Genomic DNA, 26,565 nt, shown 5'->3' on the forward strand with positions numbered 1-26,565 from the left:
TGGGGAGGAATTCTCAATTTGCAATTAGCAATTAGCTAATCGCAATTTGAGAATGCAATCTCAAGGGTGACGGGTGTCCAAAGGACACCCTGTTGCACCCCTTAAATTGACCTGGACACTGGTATTACGCACACACATGTCCCAAGGACATGTGTGTGTGTGTAACATACAACTTTGAAAGATGCACTTTAGTGCATTTTTCACAGTTTTCACTATTTACCATGAAGTTTGATTTCACGGTACATAGCGACCCCTATCAGCGAAATTGCTAGCTATTTTACATTCATGCATTGCGTTTAAGGAATCTCAATTTGAGATTCCTTAAATGCAATCGAAAATAGAGTTTTATGCATTTGGGATGATGCATCCCAAATGCATAAATACCGGTTGCAGAGGGGCAGATTCTGAGAATCTGCCCCTTTGCGAACGGTTTTTCGCTTGATGCATCTAGCTGTATGTATTCTATCATAATCCCTGTACCTGACGTACATAAACATGTCCCCAGGCATGGCAGATTTATTCTGTATAAGGATCACCTTTTTTTTCATCCTTGGCCAACAGCCAGCTGTGCATGATCACACTTGTTTAGAAAAGCATTGGTGATTGTTTTCAAAACATTTATGATTGTTTACAAAACATCTATGGTTGTTTCAAAAAAAATATTGATTTTAGAAAAAACCCTGAAGTGACGACTTTAGTATAAAAAACCCTCACTCCCCCATACAAATTAGAGGAAAATTCCTTCCAGGCTGAGACAGGGGTCCTGAATGCCGAATCTTCGACACACAGTGGTCTTACTTCCCTTGCGGGTTGTCATCCTCAATGCAGAGACGGGGTTCTTCATGGTAAACCATCAGGTGAGGGGGTTGGTTCATCCCTAGGGGTTTCTTGGCTACAAATACATATAGCTGTACGCATATTCACCTGGAAATCCAGGTTAGGCTAGGTACATTTAGGTAAATTACTTAGAGCACGCATTTTAGTAATCTGCAAGTGCTACTGTTTTTATCTGAACTGCTTATGTTCATCATATGAGCACTCTGGTAGACATGCATCTACTATTCACTAGAGCCTGGTGTTGAGGAGAAAGGAGCAGGCTACTAGGTAAAAGGGCACTTGTTTAGAATCGGTATTGTTGTGTGGATGGACAATGTATGTAAAGATGGCATATACATACATGGGAATATCCTAAAAGACATGACAAGGTAGAGCGGTGTGGGCCTTAAAAGACCCGGCACTGGCCTATTTCTGTTTTAATACAAAAAGAAGGATACAGCTCACTTGAGACAAAAAAACTGCTTTGTGTCATTAATGTGTATAAAAAATAGCGGGAGAAATACGAGGCATCAAACACTTGTGTTCTCAGGCGCATTCCATTTCCATTTCAGGCTTGAGAAATGCAGCTTTCACATTGAATGTATATTTTCTGCAGACCCCTTGAGGGTGTTCTTATTTGTTTCGAGCAAAAGTTCATTTAATGGAAGCTCTGGAGCTGAAAATTGGTTAATGGCTGGCTCATTTTGATCTACAGTGGTGTTCTAAAATAGTACTGTTTATTGTGCAGAACAAGTAAAATACAGGTGCTTAAAATTGTGGCATTGGTTCAGCAAAACAGACCAGTTCAGATAAGATACGTTACCAGCACAAAATCAAGATCAAAATAATACAATTTCAATGCAGAGAAATCACCAGCATCATCTGTAACATTATGTTTCTCAATGACAGAAATATTATCAGAATGATAGAGATATAATCACTGGCAGTGAAGACATCTTCTCACTTGCCTGCACCTCTTCTTTATTATTTTTATTTAACAAAAGGCAACTGTATTAATGATCATTTGTGATTCTTTTTCATTGCCTACACTTTGAATACCTGTGAACAGTAGCATACTTATTACCTTGTTGTGGGCATAGGGGCTCACTGATAAGGTGAAGGACACCATGGTCTTCACTGTAAATTTGGAGCCTTGCATGATGATTTAGTCAGAGACCAGTTAGTCATGCATGTGTGCAATCCAGCCATCCAGGAATGTTTATGGATTAATGGGTATTCACTACTTGATGATGTTTTGGCCATTGTTAGGAAGGCTGAAATGTCTGGCAGGTGTGTAAATATTCTGAAGAAAGGTGATAAAAAATCTGACACTTTGTCAGATTATTTACAAGTTGAGCAATCATTCTAATGATTGGACTTTTTCTAGACGGAATCAAACCAGGGACAAATCACTTTTGAAGGAAGGTAATAAATGTTTTGTTGTGACAGTAAGAAACATTTGGCTTACAGCAAGAATTGCGATTCTCATATTAACATGACTAGAGAATCTGGATTTCATTAAAGACACAGAGGCTGACATTATGCATTATTCTTTTAATGCAGTCCAAGTAGCCGCTTACATCACAATATTAAAAGGTTCCAGAATAGAACAATAGCAACACATGAAAGGCATGAGCCATCAACAATCTGCCTCTTTTAAATGTGGAGGAAAATAAGTTCATGAGACTTGAAACATCAAAACAATCTTCTGGTGAGCAGGATGAAGCCAAAGGAAGAACGAAGGTAAATCCAATGGCCAGACGACACACAGTTAAGGAGCGTTACCTGAAAAGAAAAAGAAGTAAATATCTCTTGAATGTAAAAAATAGTGTCAAGCTTATCAATCTAAAAGGAACAAAAGATGAAACAAGAACTGTTAATAAAAAGTACAGTAATAAACTGTAACAAAAACCGCATTAAATCATTGTAAGACCATTAAGGGGTGGGATAGGAGGGATAATGTCAGCCTCTCTGTCTTTAATGAAATCCAGATTCTCTAGTCATGTTAATATGAGAATCACAATTTCATTACAAGAACGGAGGCTACGTTATGCATGTTGGTAGCTTTGTAAAACAACATCAGACATATGTTGAATAGGCTTGCAATAATGATGTGCAAAGGTGCTAGCATTTGACCAGTCAGCAGCTTTGAGAATGTCATCCAACTTACCTCTAGACCAGAGAGATTTACTGGCCATAGCACCATTCTAGGAAGTGAGCTTGAAATTTCTTTAAGTCAATACCTGCTAAACTCAAAACAGTCTTAACCCATCAAGCAATAGAGGTCGACGTTATGCCTTTGTGGGGTTTAACAAACGATATAAGTAATTGGTTAACATCCTGAGGGCAAAGGGCAAACATTCTGCGATCATACTCTCTCATGCAGTCCACAACGCAAAGTTTTGGAAATAAATCAAAACGTGGGTAAAAGATTGAATCAGACATAGTCTTTGTTCTTCTACAAATCTCAAATTTGACTCTGAACATGTTAAAAGATCTATCCGTAATCTCCAGGGCTTTGACATCAGAGACCCTTCTGCATGAGATTAGGTATAGTAGAGTAGCCAACTTAATGGGAAGGTTTTATTTATTATTATTATTTTTATTGAGGAGAGTATTAACAGGCCAGTTATTGAAAAGATCAAGGATTAGTTTGACATCCCAAAGACTTTCATATATAGTTTTAGGAGGTCTTCTTAAACTAATGCTTTTCATCACTCTACAAACAATGACATTTTTACCTACCGTTTTACCATTGACAGGGATATGACCTGCAGAAATAGCCTATCTAAAGCAATTCATAGTTCTATAGCTGAGGCCTTTATCAAATTGCTTAACAAGGAAGTTAACTATGTCAACAATAGGTTCTTCCAAGGAATCCAGGTCCCTTTCCAGGCACCAAGGTACCCAGATTCTCCATATGTTGTTATATCTGTAGTGAGTGCCTGGGGCCCAAGACTCTTTTAGGAGAGTTGCAGCCATCGCCGAAAGTAATGAGATTTCATTGGATCTCCTGACACTCTCCAGGTAAGAAGGATTAAACTCCTGTTCTGAATTAGGGGGTGAACTCCTCCGCCTACGTCTGCAAGAAGATTTTCTACGGTAGGAATTAAGAAGGGGGGTTGCAAGCTAGTTCTAGAGTGGTGGGGAACCATGCTTGGGATGGCCAAAAGGGAGTTATTAGGACAAGGAAGCACTGATCCTGTCTCACTATCTGAAGAACTCTCTGAATCATGGCAAAATGAGGGAATGCATACAGCTTGGCTCCTTTCCAAGATTGTAGTAAGGAGTTGACTGCTAGAGCACCCGGGTCGGGCATCCAGCTGAAGTTGTTCAGCAGTTGAAAGGTTAGTCTGCTCGCAAATAAGTCAATCTCTATAGGGCCCCAGATCTTGTTTAGGGTATTGAACACGGAAACATTCCGTTTTCAATTGCTGTGATCTAACAGGAATCTTGAGTTCCAGTCTGCAGAGTATTCCGCTTTGAGAGCGAATTTATGTTCCAGATAGAAGAGCGATCTTATGTTCCAGACAGAACATCCAACGCTTCTTTGCTAGATTTGAGAGGTCCGTAGATTTGGTGCGCTCATGAGGGTGTAAAGCCCAGCTGTTATTTCTAAATAATTTATGTGGTGAGATGATTCCTCTTGTGACCAGATACCACCAGTGTTCCCCAGCCATGAAGGCTCGCACATGAAGGCTCGCATATGATTCTAAAACAAACTCTGGTTTTGAACCAAGATTGCTTTTCCGTTCCAAGCGTCTAGGTTTTCGAGCCACCAGGTTAGTTCCAATTTGGCTTATTGATCCAGACAGATCTGATCTCCGTACCAGAGGCCAGTTTTTAGGGCTCTCGCCTTTACCCTTTGGAGGTCCCAACAGTTGAGGAGATGGCTTGGATGGAGGAGGAGAGGAGACCCAGAACCCTGGCTAGCTCTCTCAGAGATAGGTTTTGCTGTTTCAGGACTTGTCTTAGTTCCTTCCTGATTTTGGTAATCTTTTTTGAAGGTAGTAAAAGGAGACATTTCAATGTGTCTACTGTGAAACCTAGGTAATCCAGAGATCTGGAAGGGGACACAATTGATTTATCTTTGTTTATGATGAATCCTAAACTTTCTAAGAGATCCATCTCAGTCTTCAGGTCTTTGGCTAGTTGTGAAGGATCTGGAGAAATTATAAGAATGTTGTCTAAGTAAATGATTAAACGAATGCCCCTTATTCTTAGAGAATAGGCATCAGCTCTCTTGGCCTTGGTGAAGCACCAAGGGGCAGAGGAGAGTCCGAAGGGGAGAGCCTGAAATTGGTAAAGGTGATTTTTCCAGACAAATTGAAGAAAGGGTTGGTGGGATTCGGCCATAGGAATGGTGAAGTAAGCAACCTTTAGGTCTAGTTTGACTAGCGAATCTCCCTCTATAGGTAAATCCCTCAAGAGATGGATGCCCTCCATCTTGAAGTGTCTGTAAACCAAATATTTGTTTGGTTCTCTTAAGTTTATGACAGGTCTCCAACCTTTGTCTTTCTTTTTAACAAGAACAAGTGTGCCTATAAATCTTAAAGTTTCTAATGGGACCTCTATTATGTCTCCTTTCTGAAGCGTGGAGGAGATCTCCTCCTCTATTATTTTTTGTTGCTCTGGAGAGAGAGGCATGTCTCTTGGGAAAGAAGTTTGTAAAGTTATGTGAGTCCAATCTATCATACACCTATTGACAGTGTTTAAGAACCAATGATCTTGAGTGATCAATCTCCAATTGTGAAGGAAGTATTTGAGTCTGCCACCCACTTTTTAGGGGAAAGAAGGAGAAGGGAGAGGGGAGAGTGTTCTCACTTGCAGGGTTGTTTAAGATAAAGGTTCTACAGGACCTAAATCCTCTGATACGTTGGCCTCTAATTCTCTGGGGGTAGAATTGAGGCACGTTTTACTGCTGATACCCTCTTCTGAAACCGCAGGATCTTGGAAATGGCCTTTGATTGAAGCAGCCGAAAGAGAGGACCCGTCTTCTGGCCTGCCATAAAGGTTAGGGTTGAAAAATCTGCGCAGATTTTGCTGTGCCTGGTCCAGGGCGGTTAAAGTGGAGACGTACTTTCCCAAGGAATTTATGAGGTCTTCTCCAAAGAGTAAAACTTTTGGGTTTTGCAAGGGGTCTTTATCCATCATGTCAGTTAGTTTTAAATTTATTTTAGTCAAAACAACTCTTTGTCTCTCTGCATTAATGCTAGTGTAGGCATTACCCAGTAGAATTAATGCTCTCTGGCTCCATTCTCTGATAAGATTGGTGTTGAGAGGGGTGCCATTGATGTGGCTGGCTTCTGCGAAATCTAGGATTCTGGCTAATGGTCCCAGTACGTCGAGAAGAGGGTCTTGACACCCTTTCAGGGATTTTTCCATCCCTTTTCTTGGATCACGTCCAAGTTTGATTAGGAATTATATAGAATGTTGAAAAGGCCAGTTAAATGAGGATTTCCTGCTAAAATGAGTAAGTTTGTAAAACAATAACAACTTACGAATGAAATCCAAAATAATAAAAGGTAGCGATGCAGAGACACATTGGAGTGTACTGCCTGCATCGGTGGAAAGAGGTGAAAAAACGGAAGTTAAATAAAGACATTAGGTAAGCTCAGTATGGCATGAGGAAGTAGAACAAGGATGAAATTGAAGAATAATCGTTTACACAAAAAACAAAATATCAAGGTTCGATTAAACATCTAAAAATCTTTAAATATATTCAAACATTAGAAATAGTACATAAGCTGAAAGAAAAGGCAGGTTAATCTGGTCAGTCACGCAAGGATGGGACTAGGGAAGGGGGTTAAGCCACACATTAAGGAACTTCAAAATAGAGATAAAAATGAATAATATTAATGAAGGAAAATGAACTTATTTGCTTGGAGCCGCATTTGTTGCTATTGTTCTATTCTGAAACCTTTTAATATTGTGATGTAAGCGGAATAATGCATAATGTAGCCTCCGTTCTTGTAATGAAATTCCCATGCATTGAAACAAAAGTGTTGTAGTTGTGACCTAGTGGGCCACTATGCCTAGGTTTGTAGGAAGAAGAAACAATGTGTTAGGTGTGTATGAAGAAGCCAGAACAGATGTTTGGAAGGAAGTATCTCAAAAAAAGAAATGAAGAAATCTACCAATGTTATGAATTTGTATGACAATTGGTATTGAACATAAGTTACACCTTTAAGGAAAATAAAGCTGAGTGTAATATGACAATTGGGGGTGTACAGGCCTAGTTTGAAGCTGATTCTGGTCCACCTTAATTGTGATTGAGGGATGTGAAGAGATAAGTTTGTCGACAAAACTGGACACACCTTTTGGAACCCATGAAAAAACACAGCAAGAAGGATACAGTTTAGACAAAAGAAACATGCTGGAATTTTGAAGGTTGACCTTTGAATTTAGAAACAGAAGCAGGAGGGGGGAACCCTATATACCAAAGAAAGGGCCTTCTATTTTGGGTTGATTCGATCAAGGACATTTACATATCGTTCTTGAGTCCTACACTAAAGAAAGCATAATAGTTGTGGATGAAGGTGTTACCATTGGAGCAGGTATGCTGAAAAAAGTTCCAAGTGTTTTCACTAAGGCCCTTTGAAATCTGTGAGGGTTTGAACTCAGAATTATCCTTAAGGACAATGCATCCTCTAGATTTTACAAGATAATCAGTATTCCAATTTTGGTAAGAAAGGAGGCATCTAAGGAGATGGAAGAACTGATGTAATTAAACCGGTTGAATCTTTATTATGGATTTCTCCTTTAGCTGTGGCAAGGTGCAGCAATGGAATAATCTGTTTATGTGTGATTGTGCAGAATTTAATTAACAACCTTGTGATAGAGTGTTTTCCCCTACCTCAAATCAATGAAATGGTGATGTGTCTCAAGGGTGCAAAATGGTTCCCCACCATAGATCTATCATGTGTGTACCACCTAATCCCACTGATTTCTGACTCCTGGAGATTTACTGCATATATAACCCCTTTTGGGTGTTTCCAGATCAAACGAATGCCTTTCGGCTTAGTGTCAGTGGTGGCTGAATTCAAAATACTTATTTATAACTTGTTTGGTAAAGAACAAGGAAGTAATATTTTTCCAAGATGATTTCTTAGATTTTGGCGAAAATAAGAACATCTGTGTTGTCAGGTTACAAAATGTTTTGAAGATTATTGGAAAAAGTGCCTTAACTGTGAAATTTTTATGGTATAAATTTGCTGAAATAAGGCAAAACGTATTGAGTAGTACAGGTGTTGAGCAATGGTCACGTTACAAAGCATAACGTATTGAGCAGTACAGGTGTTGAGCAATGGTCACGTTACCATGTTAGGGAACGATTATTGGAAATGCATTAGAGAAGTTAGTCATATTACGACAGCAGGCATGTTTGAATTTAAACTCATTGGTATTAAAGTTGGGGACTGGGTTTGTGTCAGGAAGCCTTTTAAGGTACCTAAAGAAGAGAGTCAATTATTTGATCCTGAGGAGGTGGTGAAGTTATTTCTTAATGTAGTCAGGGTGAGAAGTGGCAAAGTCTGGAACATAAAAAGAGTAGATTTAGGTTCACATGAGCTGTGGAAGGATTTAAGAGGTGTTAGGTCGATGGTTTCCAGTGGTTGGTGGATGAGCTGAAGATTTCATCCATGATTGGGACGTCTACACAGGATTGATATTAGGAACAGGGTGATTGTGAAGGTGAGTTGTGTGATTCGAATGTTATTGTTTCAGAACCATAAAGGGTGAAAGGAGAGCATCTGGAAAAGAGTACAAGATGTGATGAAGGTGAGTTGTACGTGATTCACACGTTGTTGTGGGGAGACCATCAGGAAGGGAAGGAAAACAAGTGATTCCTAGTCAGGAGGAGGCAGAAAGTATTAGGGAAGACAGAAAGTTGGTTTTGGGTATGGAAGTTACTTGTGGCAAGAGAGAAAGAGAGAAGGCCACCTGGATGGTTGAAGGATTACATTATGGAAAGAATGGATGATTAGTTTTAATTTTTTGAATTAATGGATGATAGATGTAAAGCTGTGTTTTGAGCTATGCTTTTTTCTTTTTCTTTCTTTTAGAGAATACATTTTTTTAAATGATTGTAGTAGCTTTATGATTATATTGGTAGGATGTGTTTTGTGCTTGGAATGTGTATTGGATTCTATTCTGTATTGAACCTCTGATGATGCATGGAGTGTTCTGTGGAAGCACAGAAACCTACAGGTTGAGGAGCTGTTACGACCTATCTGCCGTCTGAAGGGATAGCTTTTTACACAGTCAACATAATAAATAAGGATGATGAGCATAGAAATCTAAGTTAGGCAATTGTATGCAAACATTTTACAAAAGTAGGTTAAGGCAAGACAAATAATTTAAAAGAGAGCATAGCTGTATTCAGGTAATGGCCTTGGTGCTTTTGCTATGATGGACCTCATTTCTCCACATCCTGATTTAGATTGAGGTAAAACTCTTCTGGCATCATCAATTATGCATGTGTATTTTACAAATTTTATTCTCACTGCAAAGCAAAGAAAAAGAGCAAAGAACATGAGAATATCCAGCTAGTCAAATAACCCAGGCAGAAGAGACCATTCAAGTCAAAATCATCAGATCCCTAAGGGGATTTCCAATTCTTTGTGGAGCATAGGAATGGCTGTGCTGTGTCACCCAGAAATGTGACAGATTTCTTACTAAACTGACAACAAAGTAGTAAAAACATTTTATGGTTTAAATCTTTTTATTAATTTTAGACAAAGGACAGGAAACAAAACTCAGCACTCCATAGTATCAGTGCATAAGAGACAACAAAGTCGCAATGAGTATTGTTACCCAAGGGTAAAAGCATGGAGCGAGCTCCCATCACATAACAAGGAAAAAGGACATAACAAACCCCTCCCAACCCCCCCATTTACCCACCCCCCTCCCCTCGTCCACCTGGAACAACAAAAAAGGAAAGAATGAAAGAGGGAAAACGAGAGGGATCCAGTTGAAGCTCAACGTTGTGTCTTGCGGCTGGTCTTGGGAATAGCGCTCGGAATCTGTGTGTCTGGAAGGCAGTGGAGTCGAACATGCAGAGGGCATGTGAGCTCCCGGAATTCCGAGACCAGTAGGGTGAGGAAGGGCCGCCAGAGTCCGGGGAACTCACACCCTTTGCCTGCTAGTGTAAGAGTGAGTTTTTCCATGCCCAACACTGACCACAACCGGTGATGCCAGCCTGTATGCGTCGGGAGTTTTGTGGATCGCCAGTGTATGAGAATGTTTTGTGTCGCTGCACCCAGAGAAATAGTGATCAATCAACCCCTTCTTGATTTAGGAGGGTATGTCAGTGGATTGGGCAGACACAAGAGGATCTAGGCGGGAAAGGGTGGGATTTGTGTATGGAAGTGGGAGTCAATTTCGTCAAAGATTTGGGTCCAATATGGCTGTATACATGTGCAGCTCCAAAGTACGTGCTCCAGGGTGCCCACCACCCGCACTCCCTCAAGCAGAGCTTGCTCCGACGTGGGTCAAAATGGTGAATGCGTTCAGGCGTGTAGTACCAGTAAGTGGCAATCTTAGTTAGGGTCTCCGTGGTTTGCTGAGTGCCTTGCCCTGTGATAAATGCTCTCACATTCTTAGTGAGTCAGTTTTCTCCCCAAGTCTCTTTCCCATCTGGTGCGGTCCACGTTATATGTGTACATGATGTTAGATAACAGCATTTTATAAAGATCAGAGATCATTTTCTTATCAGAGGATCATGTTATGAGCCATTTTTCGTATGGGGTCAGGAGGCACTGTACTTGTGGTCTAATGGTGAGAAGCAGCGCCCAATGTCTAACGTGTAGGTATGATAAACGCTCTGGTTCCACAAGGCCGTAATCCTCCTTAAGCCATGAGAACAGAATTATGTCATCCATGTCAAAGAGGTGACCCAACGATCTGCAGGGAGAGGAGCGCCATGCCCTAAAGGCAGAAGGAACCGTACCAGGCTGAAACTCAGGGTTATCAAATAACAGTGTGAGGGGTGAAGGGAAAGTTGTCAGCTGGCTAGAGACATTAGTATGGTTCCAGGAGTCAAATATGGTACTCGTGACATAAGAAGCGTAGAGGCTAGGGGTTCGGTGTGGCTTATGAAGGAAGGGTACCCCTTGCAGCGGTCTGCCCGCCACCGCCTGGTCCTGAAACAACCAGTGTTTTTCGGATTCCAGGCGCTGCCACTCAACAAGATATCCAAGTTGGGTGGCATGAAAATACACTGGAGGTAAAGAACTCCCACTTCCCCCCTCTCTGGTAGGAGAACCGCTACCTGGTGGCGGAATCGTTGTTTGCGCCCTTGCCAAATGAATCTCGACAGTTCCGCCTGTGACTGCTGAATCCAGCCCTTGGGAGGTCTAAGAGGAAACATCTGAAAGAGATACAGGATTTGGGGAAGAATGAACATTTTAACAGCTGCAATCCATCCCAACCAGGACATCGTGCAATGCTTCCATCTACTAAGCATTTTACGTATGCGAGTGTGGAGATTAGAATAACTAAGCTCAGCGGTGTCTGGTATTGTGCGGAGCCAACTGCAGTCCCAAGTAAGGTATTGCGTCCGACACCCAGAACACCGGGTATTCCTCTAGCAGGTGGGTGAGAGTGTGCAGAGAAAGGGAGATATTAAGGGCCATAGTTTTGTCTATGTTAATCTTAAATCCTCATCCCAATGCAAAACCATATAGTTCAACAAAAAGGGCACGCAGAGTCGTGATCGGGGTTGAGAGGGATGGGGTCAGAACTGCCATTCTTGAGGCAGAACCACTGAGAGACTCCGAGGATCATGGCGGCAGGCTGACGTCTGCCGTGAGAGCTCCGGACCAGGAGGTGTTTTCCCCGCTTTGAGGCAGAATCAGAGGCACTGGAACGGTGAGGAAGCCTCACTCCCACTAGCGACCCTACTCTAATATGTCGTACATGCTTTCTTCTATTATTTTTTCATGTTCCCCCCGCGAGGTGAATTTGCTGCAATTTCCAGCCGCGTCCTGACCGCCCCCACATTCAACTAGCAGCAGGACCCTGCGGACGAGGCAAGCGAGGCGAGGCAAGCGCCCGGACTATGGGCTGGTGCAGACACACTTCCTGGTTTGTGGTGGACCGGAAGACAGGAGAGGCGGCAGATGCTTGTATCGTCGGATCAGGGAGGAGGTGTACCGGTGAACCAGTGAGGCGCGCAGGAGACCGGGCGAGTATCTGGCGGCGTTCGAGGCAGCTGTGGCAAGAGTCAGCCTCAGTTCACCTCTCTGCCGCAATTACTCCTATTCTGCATGGTCATTCTGCATGGTCAGTGGAGGGGACACGGGGGATATTTGGGAGTTGGGCCGCCAAGCTGCAGGGGTAGTTGCAGGGTCTAAGTTCTTTGGAAGGGAGTCTGGGTCATCAAGGGCTGCTACAGCAGGCGGTGGCAAACTTGCGAATTTTCCCCTAAATATCTCAAATTTGGCGCAGCGCAAGGGCATGGACCCAGGTGCAACCCCTGACTCAGTGCATTTGTACCCCCCCCCCCCCCCCACCCTAACGCAGAAACCAATATAGCCTCCTCGATCGGTCCCCCTAGGTGCAGTCTGGAAGGGGTGGAGAGTAATTCTAAGAGTAAGGCTAAGGAGCTCCCACACGTACCCCTTGCACCCCAGGTCAGGAACAGGTACCAGCTCAGGTCTAGACTAGAGCTTCAAAAGACTGGGACCGGGTGCCTGAGTACCTTGAGGGTAGAAGCTACACCACTTACCCCCAAAGAAATGAGGAGAGAGAGGAGGGGGAAAATCGCAAGATCAGGTGAGGTCAAGAAGCAAAGGCTGCCAAAAGTGTGCTCATCCTGGCCAAAGCCTACACCCTCCTTAAAATCCTATTTCAGAATTATGGAGAAAGTGGTTGACCCTAAGGTGGGGGGTTCTACTACTCTGACCCCCAAACACACATATCGCACAGGTACAGGCATTGTGGCTAGTACTCCCAGTACTCCCAGTTCCAGTCCTAGTCCTAGTTTCAGCACTCCTAGTCCCCAATCAGCTGTCAGTTTGAATGTGACGGACGCGCCTAGCACACACAGAGTGTCCAGTGTGCCCAGTATGTCCCCACCAGTGCCTCTTAAAAATAGATACAGCGTTCTGGTAGAGATAGTGGACGTAGAGGGATTAGAGGAACAGACAGAACAGACAGAACAAACAGAACAAACAGAAACGGAAGGAGAGTCCCTAAGTCAGAACTCTCCACAGGCAGAGCAAGTCGATCCATCAATTCCTTTAATTAAACCAGTAGTTGGAACTGGTAGCGATAAAGCCGCTATAACTCCACCAGTAATTGAAGATGGGGGCATATCACAGGTAGAGACTCTCCTTCTTAGCCTCAGAGAAGACCTCTTGTCGAAACTGGAAAAAAAATTCGACACATCTGAAGCGAATCAAAGAAGCATCCATGAGCAGTGCTCTAATTTGGAAGCAAAGTTAGACGATGTCTGTAAACGTACGGATGTCTTGGAGGAGTAAGTTAGCCTGCTCACAGGGGCCTCAAAAACACATGACAGAGACATTGAAACCCTTAGAGTGCTGAACAGAGCCCTGTAGATGGACGTTGAAAGACTGGAAATCCACTCAAGGAGAAATAATCTAAAATTTTTAAAGATTCCTGAGGGAGCAGAAAATGGTGACGTCAAAGGCCTTATTTGTAAGCTTCTTAGGGAGGGAGTTCTCAAAGATAGCCCAGATATCAATCTAGAGGCCGAGATTCAAAGAGCACACAGAGACCCCTTCAGGCAGCGTGCGGGGAGGTCAGGCCCAAGAAATATTCTGGTAAACTTTCTCACTTTCACCGTGAAAGAATTGATTTTAAGCAGGGCACTGCAAGATAAAACTTTACAAATTGGCTCTACTCAATATCTTATGCGCTCTGATGTGGGGAAAGTAACGGCGCAGCGGCAATGGGAGCTGGGGAACCGGATGACAGATTTAAAAAGTATGGGCGCACAGGTGCAGATGAAGTTCCCAGCATTTTTGAGAGTGGTGTGGAGAAACAAAACACATAATTTTACTTCACCTAAAGAAGTTGACTCGTTTCTCACTCTAATGCGAGATAGCTCACATTAATATAACTGAACTTAAAACCACCAGGAAGACAGTGAACCATTAATATAGCGTCTTTTTAAAAAAAAAAAATTCTTCCCAAATAGTTTAGGAAAAAGCGTAAAAAAAAGCATAAGACCATTGAGGCATATATCTCAAGTTTGTATTTGACCTTTGAGAAAAGTCACAACAAAATGTTAACAGAAAAAAAAAATTATAATCTTTTCGGTTAAAAGGGAACAAATTGAAAATATATAATACACTTTCATGTGCTATGAGTGGGGAGAGAGGGACACAAGTAGGTAAAGTATAAAAGAAAAAAAAAAGCACTCAGGTACTCCTGAACACACGAACACATGCACATAGAAGAATTACGGTTATTTATGGTTTATGGTCTATGGATTATGGTTATGATTTAGAGATCGTGTTTTAGTGCCTTTATTTAGTGTAGTATAAGCATGGGCGAAAAATCCGTTCCGTTCGCGGATTTTGCGGATTTTCGGTAAATCCGCAATCCGCGAACTCCCGCGAATTTACCAAAAATCCGCAAATCCGCGAGCGGAGGATTTTAGTGCTTGCTAGCACTATTCGCAGCTTCCCAGTTCAATTTCGCGCTTATTCGCGCCCCGCGAATAAGCGCTAAATTGCAGAAAAACTATTTTTTGAAAACTGAAACTACTTACCAGGTTCAAAAGTTCAAGCTCATCATTAGTAGCCATTTCCTGTAGTGCTTCCTGAGGGGCCCCTCCAGAGTTCTGTTGCCTACATGCAACTATTGTGTGACCCTGTTCTGACCCTCAGAATAGTTACACGTATGCCACAAAGGTCCTGAATTACAGCTAAGGGAGACAGGCTGGAAGTTCAAATTCAGTGACACATTAATCAGCCCCTAATTCATTAATGTCAGTTGGGGCAGGGCAGGTGTTGTAACTAATTTTGCAAAAATTAAAGCACTTAGCAGGTGCAAAAGTTCAAGCACATCATTAATCAGGAAGCACTAAGGAAGCAGGTGCCAGCTAAAAAAATATTCTGTGACACATTAATCAGCCCCAAATTAATTCAGGTCACTTGAGGCAGGGAAGGTGTGCTTTGCTTTGCCACAATAATGTACACTGGTCAACCAGAGGGTGCTGTGATGAAACAGAGGGTGGCATAGGTGAGCCAGAGGGTGGCATGGGTGAACCAGAGAGTGGCAGTGGTGACAGAGGGTGGCAGTGATGAAGAAGAGGGTCGCAAACAGGCTGGACACGTAGAAACAACAATTGTATACATAACACCCAAGCACACCATACAGTTGTATCAAATCCAGTAATGTCAATGTTATTTTAGAACAGTCCATGAACTCTCATTATCCAGTAAGTTTCCAAAACCCAACGCTTCTCAAAGGAGTATCCACACAAATCTTCTTAGGTTGAGATCTGGTATTTAATATTCAAAAATTCATATGAGGAAACACAGCAGCCGACGCGCGTTTCGCCCGCAGGGCTTTTTCAAGGCTGCAACCAAAATATTTATACAAGTCCATCAGATAAAAATATTTTTCAATCTGATTATAACATTGCACTTGTCGATTTGACATGCAAAATCCCTCATGAATTAATCAACCCATTGTTTGCATGGTCATTTTATATCAGCCACAATAAAACCAAATAGTGTATTTAAGTGCAGACAAAAAACACCTTGGTGGATCAAGTCTTCCAGAGACCATGTGATCATGCCGGTGGAACAATGATCATGAGTATTAGCCTTTTGCATCTCTAGAGGATTAGCAAGACAGCCATAGCATTAGAAGGGGTAGTGGAGTGTGTGAGCATGATTGCGTTCCAAGTGACCGAATCAATAAGAAACCTTGCCCACCACCAGGTGCAACACAACACGCACCTGTGTTAATATATAGAAATTCTCACCTATTCACTCTTCTCAGATGTGATGCTATAGTCCCCCAACAGGAAAAAGCAAAAGTTGGCGCTTGTAACAAAGCTATATATAATGCGTATTTCACTCTGTAGGAAAAACATCCATATTACTAATGTTCCTTATTTTGCAAGTAAGCATCATAGGTCAGTTGTGTACTTTTAATCACAGTACATCAGTACATAATAGTTTATATTCTTTCATTATGGGGCAGGCGAAATTTCTCTTGTGGGTTCAATACGTTTTGTGTCCATGAGCCAATATATCACAAATTCATATTTGTGCCACCAAAAGTTAGACGGCTAATGAATAAACACTAAAATAGGTTAGTCTTAAAAATTATCCATTTTTGCGGATTGCGAATCCGCAAATCCGCAAATTCGCGAATCCGCAAAATCCGCCCATGCTTAGTCTAGTATACGATAGAGGGACCACCGTCCAGGGCTCCGGCAAGCTCTCAATTGGCGACAAGATCGCCAAAAGAGGCATGGGGGGGTCCTCAGGGGAGGTGGGTAGGTGGGTGGGGGGTAGGGGAAAAAAACGGGAAAAAATAATCCTCATGTACACAAAAAAATTACACAGTATTCCTATTGGGAGCTGTTTAATGAATCATTCTGTGGGTATATCACAATCTGGTCAATATGACATGTAAAATAAAACTTATCAGCTGGAATGTTAATGGGCTGAGGGACAGTAAGAAAGTTCGTAGGATAATTGATTTTCTATATAACTCGGGAGCACACATTTGTCTACTTGAGGAGACTCATTTAGAGAAAGAGGAATGTAAGCTAGTTTTCAAAAAATGTAGGTGGATACAGGACGTAGTTTGCTCAGAGCAAAGTGGCAGTACGAGAGGGGTGGCTATAATAATCAGGGCAAACACAGGGATTAGGCTCACGAAATATGAGACAGATCACTCAGGGAGATGGTTGGTGACATCTCTAACAGTTGGGCGTACTCCTCTCACCTGCGCAGCTTATTACGGGCCCAATCAGGACGCTCCAGAGGCGTTGATGAAACTTAAAAACAGCTTAATAGAGACAGATGGTCCTATAGTTCTAGGGGGCGATTTTAACCTTATATTTGATAAAGATCTGGATCGTACCTCTAAAGTGAGATTCACTCCCCCCAAAAAATCTAGATTGGATCTCAAGAATATTATGGGGGACTTCAACCTAACAGATATTTGGAGACTTAAAAACTCAGGGAAAAGGGACTGTTCCTTTTATAGCAGAAGGTACGGCCATCACTCTAGAATTGATTTCTTTCTACTGGACAAAACTCTCTCCTCTGAAGTGGACTTATATCCCAGCCATCTTGTCTGATCATTCAGTTGTGGAAATGGTGATTCATCTGAGGCAAAAAGTACAGCAAAGGAGGTGGACCTTAGATCGGACATTACTACTTGAAGAGAGGGTCAGACAGGACCTTGGGACTCAGTCTGAGGAGTTTTTTAGGGTCAACAACGGGTCAGAAAGCAAACAAACAGTCAGGGAAACATACAAAGCCTTTATTAGAGGTCTTCTGACCACCTTGATGATTAGGAAGAACAAACTGGGGAGGGAGAAAAGGGAAGCACGTCTCTCTAAAATCAAAGCAAAAGAACTCGAGCTTCAGAAAGCCTCAGCAGAGCAGTCTCATAGTAGGCTCCCCCTCCAAAGAGAACTGGATATCCTGCGAACTGAATATCAAGCAGTGCTCGACAAAGACTTAAAGGATAAATGGGACGTGAGCAAGTTACAACATTTTGCGTATGGGGAGAAATGCGGGCGCCTCCTTGCGTGGAAAGCCCGAGCCGACAGAACAAGGAATCAGATCGATAGCTTATTACTGACAAGCACAGGGGAAACCACACATGATGATGATCTCATCAGAGAGGAGGCCAAAAGGTACATGCAGTCCCTATACAGATCCAATACATCTCAGAGCAGGCAGCGGGTGGAAAACTGGTTGAACAACTTACAGCTCCCCGAGTTATCAGACACAGAAAGGTCTTTCCTCAGCTCTGAGATAAGGGAAGGAGAGGTTAGAACCCAATTGTCGAAAATGGTTAAAGGCAAGGCCGCAGGTCCAGACGGGCTTCCGGTGGAACTCTATAAGATAGTATCGGATCAAATCGTTGCAGTCTTGACATTACTATTTAATGAAATCCTACTTTGAGGGGGCAGTCTCCAAGGTCATGGGCTGAGGCTATAGTCACATTACTACTGAAGCCGAATAAAGATCCAGGCAAGATAGAGTCGTATAGTTCCATCTCTCTATTAAATGTTGATTACAAGGTCTTTGCGGGGGTATTAGCGACCAGACTGGCCAAGGTAGTAAAATCGGTCGTACACTGTGACCAAAGGGGATTTATTTCAGATAGGCAACTCAATGAATTGACTTTTCAAGTGGTTGCGGCAATAGATGTTGCCCAAGAGAAAAAGCTGCTCCTGACCATCGTGGCAGTCGACGCCGCCAAGGCATTCGACCAGGTAGAATGGGAATATATCTGGATGGCTATGGCCAAATTCGGCCTTCCAAAACACTTTATAACAGCCATTAAGTCGCTATACTCTGACCCAACAGCTAAAATCTTAGTAAACGGCTCCCTCACAGACCAGATATCTGTTGCCCGCGGTACTGGACAGGGCTGCCCCCTGTCGCCCTTTTGTTTAATATATATATTGAGCCTTTTGTTTGCCTACTGAGATCAGATCCTCTAATCAAACCATTTAAGATTGCGGACCTAGAGCTCAAATTTGCACTATACGCAGATGATTTGCTGATGTATACCTCAAACCCAGAAGAAGCTCTACCTAGATTTATACATCTTGCAGAAGGCTTTGGTGAGATCTCCGGGTATACAATCAACAAAGAAAAAACGGAAATCATGGAATGGAATCAGCAGGTAGACACGGCAGGGAGTAAAAATAAAATGAGGTATTTAGTAGTCCATCTAGCCCAAAAAATCGAAGACATCCCAAAAATTAATCTAGATAGAGTTATCAAGGACACAAATGCGATGGTCCTCTCTCCCTTTAAACATCTATGGGAGGGTGAGCCTACTTAATATGATTATTCTTCCAAAAATCACATTCTTATTTAATTCTATCCCTCTACCTTTTCCGTTATCTTTAATTAAAAAGCTGCAGGGGAAATTGGGATCATTCATTTGGGACTCTAAAGCCCGCAAATCGCCTGGAAAAAACTCAGAAGAAGCCTAAAAACAAGAGGGCTGGCATTTCCAGACTTACTCCTTTACTGCCAGGTGTTTCATTCAAACATTTTAGACTAATGGCTGGCCAAATAGATCACTCATCTATGGGTCTGCTTTTTTCTGCCTTGCTACAGGATGTCCCTCAGGGATCAGACTATTTTCTCTTTAAGTTTGGGGACCCAACATTTTTTTTTAAAGTAAAGTTGAAGATTCTGGGGGCAGCCCTGAAAAACTGGGTATTTGTGAGGAACAAGCTGAATATCCCCTATTATGCATTACAGGCCCCTATATGGGATTCACCAGGCCTTCCAGTATGCCTAAATGACCACCTGTCACTGCCATTAAAACAGGCGGGGCTGAAATGTTGGGGGGATTTGCAGGAGGGTGGACAGCTTCTGAGTTGGGACACGTTTGCCAACCTGACAAAGAGAACTCTCACCAGGTTTAAATATTATCAGTTATCTGGTTGGGGGGCAACAAGAGCAACAAGACCCGAAGACAGCAAAATCCCAAATCCTAAATTTGATGCGGTGACGAGATGTGGCAGATGGAAGAGCCAAATATCCTTTTGGTATTCAGCACTGCTTGAGGGCGAGGAAGTGACAGAAGCGGAGTTAAGCAAACTGTGGTGGAACGTTTTAACATTTGACAGTGGAACCTGTATGGATCTCTGGCATGACTCTTTCAGCATCTTAAACTCAGTAGTTAAGCCAGCAGCATTAAAAAGAAACCATTTTTACACTATGTATAGGGTCTAGATAAACCCAAAGAAACTGGCTAAATTTTCCAACTTAGCTTACCACTGCCCGAGATGTAGCCATCCGAATGCGGATGATGTCTACATGTTTGCTGACTGTCCCGAACTAAAAGAATACTGGGGTAAGATTAGTGAATTATTTGGAAAAGGTTCTCTCTATGCCCATCACAATTTTTACTCCCACTATACTTTCAGGGCTTATCCCGGGTTATAAGGTAAACGATCTCCCCACTAAATTTGTTTTTATGTCATTTTACTCGCAAGGCGTGAGATCTGTATAGCCTGGAAGGATCCAACCCCCCCCCCCACTTTCCCAAGCTGCTTACGGCAAATTATGATAACTAGTAAGTCAGACATGGCATGTGATCCCTCGAGCCTGGTTAATGTTTGGGCGGCCCTGGAGGCATGGCAACTTCGATGATTGGTTTTCCAATGATTTATCTGGAGCCCTGCTGGTTCCTTGGACTCCTAAGTAGCATGGGCGCTCACAGGTCAGTGAAAAGGAGTATGGATGGGAAGGCAGTGGATACTTGAGGGCGCAGGCTTACCACCTTGCTTTTGGCCGATTACAACAAGGGCCGGTCCAGAATGACCAAAGTGCATAGAGGTGCCAGTTTCTCATCAAGAGTTCCAATCATGGTATATGAGGATTACCCCCCACATTTTTTTTTAAAAAGGGGTTGAGAGTGATGGCAAAATGTCATCTGCGTAGAGGCTCACTGTGTGGAGATTGCCCCCGAATTTAATTCCAGATATAAGAAGATGCTGCTGGATCCTAAGCGCTAGTGGTTCCATGTACAGTGCAAAGTGAAGGGTTGACAGGGGGCAGCCCTGCCTGGTCCCTCTCTCAATAGGGAACCTTGTGGACGTATGACCGTTGACCCGTACTGTCGCCATAGGGGAGCGGTAACAATTTAAAATTCAGGTACACAACATTTTGCCAAAACCGGCAGCCATCAGTACCATCTCTAGATATGACCAGTGCACCCTGTCAAAAGCCTTTTCATCGTCGATGGCTAGGAGCATGAATTTACCCTGGGTGCGGGATGCCCGCTAGATCAGGAGCAGAATGCGTTTGGTGTTGTCGCTGGTCTGCCTCTGTGGGATAAAACCCGCCTGGTCTGACTCAATCAACTGAGCCATGTATGGGGCTAACCGGGACGCTATGATGCTAGTGTATAATTTGATGTCAATATTTAAAAGGGAGATGGGTCTGTAGGCACCGCAGGCTGATTTATCTTTCCCCGTTTTTGGGATAACGACTATGGCCGCCTCCAGCATTTCTCCCGGAATGGCCACCATTTGTTCAAAGGTGTTAAAAAAGGTTGTCAGGATGGGGGCCACTTGGCGGCAGAGTGCCTTGTAAGAGGCAGCCATGTAGCCATCAGGGCCCAGCAATTCACCCAATTTGAGGCGAGAGATTGCAGAGATGACCTCTTCCGTCTGAATGGGTCTATCAAGGTGATGAGCCTGGGCTTGCGACAGGGCTGGCATCTGGGCTTTGGCTATATATTCAGCACTAACCTGGACATCTATAGGTTCTGCGTTATGAAGGTCGGCATAAAAATCCCGTAATGTTTCGGCTATGGTCACGTCATCACTTACTGTCTCACCTCCCTGCGTCCAGATGGCATGGACCCTTTGCCTCTGCCTAGACTCCCATAGTTTGCTAGCTAAGAACCGGCTACATCTATCTCCCCTCTGTAGTAGGAGTGACGAAGCCTGAGGGCTGCGTACTCAGCCCTGTCCTGGTCCAGGGCAGCAAGGTGCTTGCGTTCCACGCAGACTTGGTGCCAAGCTCGGGATGCATCAGTATGTTGGCGCATCTGTTTGAGTTCGTAAACTCTTTGCATGAGTTCCGCACACTTGCAACTCCGTTCCTTGTTTTGGGCTGATGATATGGCAATGAATACCCCTCTAAGGACCGCTTTAAGTGCCCCAATTGCATTGCCAAAGTCGTATCAGGATTAGCGTTCAGGGTGAGGAAGTCTGTGATGGCTTTGTGGACCTGATTAAACCCAGATCTTTTGACTGGGTGTGAGTGTTTGATTGATTCAGATGCTCTGTCCTTCACCACCCCCTTTTGTACCGCCATAAGTGTGGCAGGGTATGCTCAGACGTGATTCCCTTGCTCACTTTGCCACTGGATTCAAGCAAGCCGGGCTGAAGACGGCTGGAATGCCAGAAACCAGTCCTCGGAAGCATGTTTCTGGTCCAGGGAAGACATGGCTAGGCAGTTCGGGCTGGACTGTTCCATGAGGCACAGGGTCAGACTGATTTGCATATAGCCATGTCTGAACTGGGGTGGCAGAGTGGGCTAAAGAACGGTGATGGATTAAACCCAGATCTTTTGACTGTGTGTGAGTGTTTGATTGATTCAGATCCTCCGTCCATCACCACCCCCTTTTGTATCGCTTTTGGCCACCATAAGTGTGGCAGGGTATGCTCAGACGTGAGTCCCTTGCTCACTTTGCCACTGGATTCAAGTAAGCCGGGCTGAAGATGGCTGGAATGCCAGAAACCGGTCCTCGGAAGCTTGTTTCCGGTCCAGGGAAGACATGGCTTGGTAGTTCGGGCTGGACTGTTCCCATGAGGCACAGGGTCAGACTGATTTGCATATAGCCATGTCTGAACTGGGGTGGCAGAGTGGGCTAAAGAACAGTGATGGATTAAACCCAGACCTTTTGACTGGGTGTGAGTGTTTGATTGATTCAGATGCTCCGTCCATCACCACCCTCTTTTGTACCGCAGTGTTTTTGAGGTGGCGCTTTGGGCAGCAGTTGAAATGTAGCCACAACTGGGGAATGGTCAGAGAGATAGGCTGTCAGTATTTCGGCATTCAGCGCGTGATCCTGGAGCGAGGAAGAGCAGAGAAAATAGTTGAGCCTTGCATATGTTTTATGTGCTCCCGAATAAAAAGTGTAGCTGCGAGTGCGTGAGTGGAAATTAAGCCTGGGCGTAGTTCGCGTAGCCGCACTCCGCGAGCTATGCGAAGATGCACTTGCACTCCGCGAACTACGCATAGCTCCGCGAGCATGCGTAGTAGCTTGCTTGACCGGTTCGCGAGCCATTTTTCGTCTTCGGGAGCGCCGTGGAACTCTGGAACCTGCTCGACACCACATCTCCAGACGTCGCCTTCCTCACGGAAACATGGATGAACGCCAACTCAGCGCCCGACATCGCCGTCGCCATCCCGGACGGATACAAGATCACCCGGAGAGACCGCGTCAACGAGACAGGAGGAGGCATCACCATCGTCCACAAGAACACCATCCGCATCACGACCAACTCAGACGACACCCTCACAGCCGCTTAACAACTTCACTTCCAGATACACACCGACCCCAAGACCACACTCAGAGGCACCCTCATCTACAGACCCCCAGGACCTCGCACACAATTCAGCGAAGACATCGCAGACTTCATCAGCCTGCACGCCCTCGCCTCCGCTGACTACATCCTCCTAGGGGACCTCAACTTCCACCTGGAGAACAACAACGACAACACCACCACCACCCTGCTGGACAACCCCGCCAACCTCGGACTCATGCAACTGGTGAACACCCCCACCCACTACGCCGGACACACGCTTGACCCAGTCTTCTCCTCCAGCAAGTACATCTCCTTCAGCCACTCCACCGGACTCCACTGGACAGACCACAGCTGCGTCCACTTCAGCTTCAGAAAGACTACGACCGCAACAGGTTCCCCGCAGGAACTGGAACAAGATCACCACCGACCAGCTCACCACTTCACTGAGCCAGAACCCTCCCGCCAGCTCAACGGACCCCAACCAAGCAGCCAACAACCTCACACAGTGGATCACCAATTGCGCTCGCCCAACCAGCCTCGACCACTCGCAGTCCGGCTTCCGCGGCAACCACAGCACCGAGACCGCCCTCATCGCAGCCACTGACGACATCCGAGCCCTGCTCGACAACTGGGAAACAGCGGCCCTCATCCTCCTGGACCTCTCCGCAGCATTCGATACGGTCTGCCACCGCACCCTAGTGCAGTGCCTCAGGAACATCGAAATCCAAGAGAAGGCACTGGAGTGGATCATCTCGTTCCTCACCGGAAGAACTCAGAGAGTCCGCCTCCCCCGTACAGATCCAAGGCCACCGAAGTCATATGCGGCGTACCACAAGGATCATCACTCAGCCCCACCCTCTTCAACGTCTACATGAGCCCCCTCGCAGCCATCGTACGCCAACACAACCTCAACATCATCTCCTACGCCGACGACACCCAGCTGATCCTCTCCCTCACCAACGACCCAGGAACTGCCAGAACCAACCTACACGAAGGGATGAAAGACGTAGTCGAGTGGATGAGGAACAGCCGCCTGAAACTGAACTCAGACAAGATGGAAGTCCTCATCCTTGGATCATCACCCTCCACCTGGGACGACTCCTGGTGGCCCCCTGCCCTATGCAGCGCACCCAAACCAACGGACCACGCACGCAACCTGGGCTTCATCCTGGACTCCTCCCTCTCGATGACCAGACAAGTCAACGCCGTCTCATCATCATGCTTCAACATCCTACGCATGCTCCGAAAGATCTTCCGATGGCTCGCCACCGAAACCAGGAAGACGGTCACACAGGCACTCGTCACCAGCCGACTGGACTACGGAAACACCCTCTATACCGGAACCACGGCCAAACTCCAGAAAAGACTCTAACACATCCAGAACGCCTCCGCACGACTCATCTTGGACATCCCCCGACACAGCCACATCTCCGGACACCTGAGAGACCTTCACTGGCTCCCCGTCAGCAAGAGAATCACGTTCCAACTCCTCACCCATGCACACAAGGCCCTCCACGACCTGGGCCCCAGGTACCTCAACAACCGCCTGACCTTCTACACTCCCACCCGCCAGCTACGATCGACCAGCCACGCCCTCGCCGCCGTACCACGCATCCCAAGATCCACCATGGGAGGAAGATCCTTCTCCTACCTGGCAGCCAAGACTTGGAACTCCCTCCCCATCCACCTCCGCCTGACCCAAGACCACCTCTGCTTCAGGAAGCAACTCAAGACATGGCTGTTCGAGCAGTAGCGGACCCCCCTCCCCCAAGCGCCTTGAGACCCTCTAGGTGAGTAGCGCGCTATACAAATATCCTGATTGATTGATTGATTGATTGATTGCCTGCATGCTCGTGATGTGTAGCGCGCGAAGTTACCCATGAGGTTTGTCCCGCCCGCTCGCGTCCCCTTATTTCCGGTCACTACTAACGTGTTCGTGAGTTATTCTGTGCCAGATTGCAGTTTCTGCGTGTTCGGCAACTCGATCTTACCGACAAGCATGCTCGCCCTCGCGAAAATGCTATTGAGCGCGCGAGAACTACGCTACGCAGCAGTTTGCGGAGTATTCGACAACTTCGCGTTCTCCGCGGAGCGCGGAGTTGCCGAAACTCCGCAAACTCCGCTAACGGAGCGTAGTTCTTCGCCCAGGGTTAGTGGAAATGTCGCCAAAGGTCAGATAACCCCATGTCCTGAAGGTGGGCTCGTCCCATGGATGTGAGTACCCCGGCCTGGTGTGTTCTCTGGCAGGAGCGGTCCATATCGTTGGCGAAGACAATATTGAGATCTCCCCCCAAAGGTAAATGGAGATCCGTGGAGACGGCCGCATCAATGTCAATGTCAATGTCAAATGCTTTTATATAGCGCAACATATCACCAAAAAGGTCTCAGGGCGCTCATCACTAAGTGCTTGAAGGAGGAACCTATTCTGTCCGTCGTTAGGTGCGTATATAGAACCTACTACAAACGTCACCCCCCCCTAGAGCATACTGGTATGTGAGTAGTCAACTCTTTATTTCAGCCTCCTTCTGGAGAACCCTGCCCGGAAAGGAGCGGGAGACCAGGATGGCCACTCCTGCAGATTTGGATGTGGAGGAGGATGTGTCGGGAAGGCCCTGGATTTCAGTCTGTGGTGGTCTCTGGGAAGGAGATGTGTCTCCTGGAAGAGGCACATGTCCGCCTTGGAGAGCTCCAAATAGTTAAGGACTGCTCTGCGCTTGATTGGATTGTTGAGTTCCCGCACATTAAGTGTGAGGACCTTTAGGGTGTCATGCAACATCAGGGGGCTGTGGTTGGATCAAAATATAATACATAGTGTGCGGGTTGGCAGTGTGCTGGTGTTGGCTGGGTGGCCTAGGAGTGCAGGGGCCAAAGGAATTCCAGGGATCATAAATGGGAGGTGGACGAGGGAACCCATAACCAAAAAAAAAAAAACAGTACAGCCCGAGGAATAACCTCAACTACAACAAAGGGAAGGGAAATAGGGAGAAAAGGAAAGTTCCGAAAGGAGTGTCCGCCATCCTGCATTGTCCAGGAAGGCGTCAAAGTGGGGCTTGTGGTGTGACAAAAATGGGGGGTCCGGCTCCCTCCGCCGTCCCCCAGAAGGTAGAGAGATCATTGCAATCAAAGAAAGTCCCAGTTAGTCACTCTGATGTCTGGCTTGTCCCAGCCAGGGCCTCCACCGCAGAAGGCAAAGCATTTTGTTGTCCTTTCGCTATATCCACCTCATTAGGCTTCCGGGCTCGGTGGCATCGGCCCTGGCCCCGCCACTCGGAAGGTGGGATCTGAGGTTCCGAGGTGGGGCTTCGTTGGTCGTCGTCGTCGCTCAGAACTGCCAATCCCAAGAGTTGGCAAGATTCAGTAAGTGAGCGCAGCTGATGGAGCTTACCATTAAATCTGAATATGAGGTGGATTGGGTGGCCCCATGAGTACTGAATGCCTTGTTGCCTAAGGTGCTTGGTCACCTGGCGGACTTGCCGGCGACGCTGCAAAGTGATCAAAGCTAAATCCTG

Source organism: Lissotriton vulgaris, chromosome 3_1 (genome assembly GCF_964263255.1).
Source record: "Lissotriton vulgaris chromosome 3_1, aLisVul1.2, whole genome shotgun sequence".
In the NCBI taxonomy this organism is placed as follows: Eukaryota; Metazoa; Chordata; class Amphibia; order Caudata; family Salamandridae; genus Lissotriton; species Lissotriton vulgaris.